General features: G+C 51.8%; 1 protein-coding gene across 1 annotated transcript in view; it reads right to left on the reverse strand.

Moving 5' to 3' along the window:
• map3k3 (mitogen-activated protein kinase kinase kinase 3) overlaps positions 1-4,696 on the reverse strand; it is a 54,387-nt gene that overhangs the window by 41,363 nt on the left and 8,328 nt on the right. The gene's annotated exons all lie outside the window — the stretch shown is intronic.

A 4,696-nucleotide genomic window follows, 5' to 3' on the forward strand; every position in this document is an offset into this window, starting at 1 on the left:
AGGCCAAGCAGCAGAGGAGCAGGAAGGCTGACGTTTCAGGCCAAGACACTTCTTTTTCTGAAGGAGGGTCTAGGCCCGAAACGTCAGCCTTCCTGCTCCTCTGATGATGCTTGGCCTGCTGTGTTCATCCAGCTCTACACCTTGTTATCTCAGATTCTCCAGCATCTGCAGTTCCTACTATCTCTCCAACTGTTCTAAGTTGCTGAACTGAAACACTTTCCCTTTGGAAAAAGTTACAAGCTGTCTTTTCCGAACGGATCATAGAAAAGTTCCCCAAATGTGTAAGAAGAATAGAAAATTTATGATGCAGAAGAAACCATCCAGCTGTACCTGTTCCAGCTCTTACTCTAAGCCTTGTAGGTTATGGCACTTCAGGTCCATATCCCAAGTATTTATACAGGTTTGCCTCCTTTATTTTTCCATCTTAGCGTTTCGCTTCTTGATTCTAGTCAGAACGAACATGCGTTGATTGGCCTCTGACACTCTGCTCAAGTGTTTGTGCTTCGTATGTAAACTTAAGCAGCAAGTTATCAGGAGGGTATACCAACATGGGAACAGGCCAGATAGTCAATAATTACAGCAGGAGCTAAACCCTTAAAAACTTACCCACAGATAAACAGTGATTAGAAGGGAAAATGCAGGCTGATTTTCCCTTTCTTAACTTGATGTACTGAGATCACCAATAGAGTCTCTACTTTCATCCTCAGCATTGGACTATATTTCTTAGAATGAACATATGATTGAACCCAGGAAGTTACAGTGACTGTCTCAACTACAAGACTACTTGTTTGAAAGGTTTACAGAATTGGATAAAGAGAAGAGACCTCTGTACCCCGCTATGATCCCAGTCTAGGCTAAAAAATTTAGGTTAAGGTCACAGTCAAGACCTCTGATTTGGTTACAATCTGATTAGTGACCCATACCTTTTGTTTATGTGAACAAAATTTGAAATTCCAGTATCTCGCTAAGTCAAAGAAGCCATAGATTCCACATCTTTTAAACAAACAGATGAAAACGTTACTGCACAGAAGTCAAAGTAAACAACAAACACCGTCTGTCTTACACTCTAACACTCAGAATTATCATGATATAAACATGAATTAACAGGCTGTGGTCAAACACACCACAAACTGCACAACCAAGATGTCAGTGACTTTGATGTCAGATGTTCTTTGACTGAACGAGATACTGGAATGTCACAAAAATTCTGTAAAACATGGTCTCCCTCACAAACTAATTCAGTTCTTCTCTAACAAAAGTCTAGCCTCTGGTTTCCCTAAAAAAAAAGTCTATTCCAACTCCGACTGCCTCAATAACTGCTCATCTCCTAGTTGTTCAGGCTCCTGAGACTGGATCCAAGTGGAACATTCCTTTGTCCAATTAATTCACTAATATATAACTACTGGTAATACTAGTTTGCCACTGCCCAAATATCAACTTTCTGGCACACATCTTCCTTTTAGCTCCACTGTGCCCTTAAGTGTCCCAGGATTTTTCTAAGCTCCAAGTGCCCAGAAGCATGGAGCCAGTGACCTTCCAGCACCGTCTCAGCTCTTAGATAACAAGGTGTAGAGTTGGATGAACACAGCAGGCCAAGCAGCATCAGAGGAGCAGGAAGGCTGACGTTTCGGGCCTAGACCCTTCATCAGAAATGGGGGAGGGGAAGGGGGTTCTGAAATAAATAGGGAGAGAGGGGAAGGCGGATAGAAGATGGATAGAGGAGAAAACAGGTGGAGAGGAAACAGACCGGTCAAAGAGGCGGGGATGGAGCCAGTAAAGGACAGTGTAGGTGGGGAGGTAGGGAGGAGATAGGTCAGCCCAGGGAGGACGGACAGGTCAAGGGGGCGAGATGAGGTTAGTAGGTAGGAAATGGGGGTGCGGCTTGAGGTGGGAGGAAGAACAGGTTAGGGAGGCGGGGACAAGCTGGGCTGGTTTTGGGATGCGGTAGCGGGAGGGGAGATTTTGAAGCTTGTGAAATCCACATTGATACCATTGGGCTGCAGGGTTCCCTAGCAGAATATGAGTTGCTGTTCCTACAACCTTCGGGTGGCATCATTGCGGCACTGCAGGAGGCCCAGGATGGACGTGTCGTCTGAGGAATGGGAGGGGGAGTTGAAATGGTTCGCGACTGGGAGGTGCACTTGTTTATTGCGAACCGAGCGTAGGTGTTCTGCAAAGTGGTCCACAAGCCTCCGCTTGGTTTCCACGATGTAGAGGAGGCCACAACGGGTACAGCGGATGCAGTATACCACATTAGCAGATGTGCAGGAGAACATCTGCTTGATGTGGAAAGTCTTCTTGGGGCCTGGAATGGGGGTGAGGGAGGTGGTGTGGGGGCAGGTGCAGCACTTCCTGCGGTTGCAGGGAAAAGTGCCGGGTGTGGTGGGGCTGGAGTGGAGTGGGGAGCGGACAAGGGAGTCATGGAGAGAGTGGTCCCTCCGGAAAGCAGATAAGGGTGGGGAGGGAAAAATGTCTTTGGTGGTGGGGTCGGATTGCAGATGGCGGCAGTGTCGGAGGATGATGCCTTGGATCCGGAGGTTGGTGGGGTGGTACGTGAGAATGAGGGGGATTCTTTTTTGGTTGTTATTGCGGGGACAGGGTGTGAGGGATGAGTTGCTGGAAATGCGGGAGACACGGTCGAGGGCGTTCTCGACCACTGAGGAGGGGGGAAGTTGTGGTCCTTGAAAAACGAGGACATCTGAGATGTACGGGAGTGGAATGCCTCATCCTGGGAGCAGATGCGGCGTAGGCGAAGGAATTGGGAATAGGGGATGGCGTTTTTGCAGGAAGGTGGGTGGGAGGAGGTGTATTCTAGGTAGCTGTGGGAGTCGGTGGGCTTGAAATGGATATCGGTTTCTAGGTGGTTGCCCGAGATGGAAACAGAGAGGTCCAGGAAGGTGAGAGAGGTGTTAGAGATGGTCCAGGTGAACTTAAGGTTGGGGTGGAAGGTGTTGAAGTGGATGAACTGTTCGAGCTCCTCGTGGGAGTACGAGGCGGCGCCGATACAGTCATCAACGTAACGGAGGAAGAGGTGGGGTTTCGGGCCAGTGTAGGTACGGAAGAGGGATTGTTCCACGTAACCTACAAAGAGGCAGGCATAGCTCGGGCCCATGCGGGTACCCATGGCCACCCCCTTTGCCTGTAGGAAGTGGGAGGAATTGAAAGAGAAGTTGTTGAGGGTGAGGACGAGTTCGGCTAAGCGGATGAGGGTGTCAGTGGAGGGGGACTGGTCGGGCCTGCGGGACAGGAGGAAGCGGAAGGCCTTTAGGCCATCTGTATGGGGAATGCAAGTGTATAGGGACTGGACATCCATGGTAAAGATGAGGTGTTGGGGACTGGGGAATTGGAAGTTCTGGAGGAGGTGGAGGGCATGGGTGGTGTCACGGACGTAGGTAGGGAGTTCCTGGACCAAGGGGGAGAAAATGGAGTCAAGATACGTGGAGATAAGTTCGGTTGGGCAGGAACAGGCGGAGACAATGGGTCGACCAGGGCAGTCAGGTTTGTGGATTTTGGGAAGGAGATAGAAGCGGGTGGTGCGTGGTTGGGGAACGATGAGGTTGGAGGCCATGGGTGGGAGGTCACCTGAGATGATGAGGTTGTGGATGGTTTGGGAGATGATGGTTTGGTGCTCGGGGGTGGGGTCACGATCAAGGGGGTGGTAGGTGGTGATGTTGGAGAGTTGGCGTCTGGCCTCGGCAATGTAGAGGTCAGTGCGCCATACTACAACCACGTCTCCCTTGTCCGCGGGTTTTATGGTGAGTTTGGGATTGGGGTAGAGGAAGCCGAGGGCTGCACGTTCTGCGGGGGAGAGGTTGGAGTGGGTGAGAGGGGTGGAGAGGTTGAGGCGATTGATGTCTTGGCGGCAGTTGGAGATGAAGAGGTCGAGGGAGGGTAGGAGGCCTTGGGCTGGTGTGCAGGAGGAGGGGGTGTGTTGGAGGCGGGAGAAGGGGTCAGTAGAGGGAGGGTTAGGTTCACGGTTGAAGAAGTAAGCGTGGAGGCGGAGGCGGCGGAAAAACTGCTCAATGTCCAAACGTGACCGGTATTCGTTGATGTGTGGGTGGAGGGGGACAAAGGTGAGCCCTTTACTGAGGACTGACCGTTCGTCGTCAGTAAGGGGGAGGTCTGGGGGGATGAAGACTCGGCAGGGCTGGGTGCTACTGTCTCCTCTGGGGCTGCTGGCTGTGGAGGTGGTGGGCGGAGCGACGTCGACGTCGGCTGTGGGCGGAGTTGTGTCGGCGTCGGGCGGAGTTGCGTTCGCGTCGTTGCGTCCGCGTCAGTGATGGGCGGAGCAGCGTCGGCAGTGGGTGGAGCGGGGTAGGCGATGGCAGCAGCGGTGACGGTAGGTGCATCTTCAGTGTCTGTGGTGTTGGTCTCTGAAATGGAGGCAGTGGCATCAGCAGCGATGGCGTTTGCTGTCCCAGAAGTGGGGTACCCGGCGGTGGCGGATGTGACGTCATCTGTGGGTTCTCCGACAGTGGCCTCATGGCCAATGGCTGCGGGCACATCGTGGGGAAGGTCCTGGGTACGGCTGGGGATTTGGGAGGTGGAGGAAGCCCATTTTGGGTGGTAGGCACCAATAAGTTTACTGTACTTACGGTTTTTAGTGTCCAATAAAGCTGAGTAGAATTGAGAGTTCAGGTTGTGGATCCTACGAAGTATAAAAATCAGGAGAGGTCCTTTGCAGGTCTGGGAGAGG

This window comes from Rhincodon typus, chromosome 30 (assembly GCF_021869965.1).
Source record: "Rhincodon typus isolate 14 chromosome 30, sRhiTyp1.1, whole genome shotgun sequence".
Taxonomy (NCBI): Eukaryota; Metazoa; Chordata; class Chondrichthyes; order Orectolobiformes; family Rhincodontidae; genus Rhincodon; species Rhincodon typus.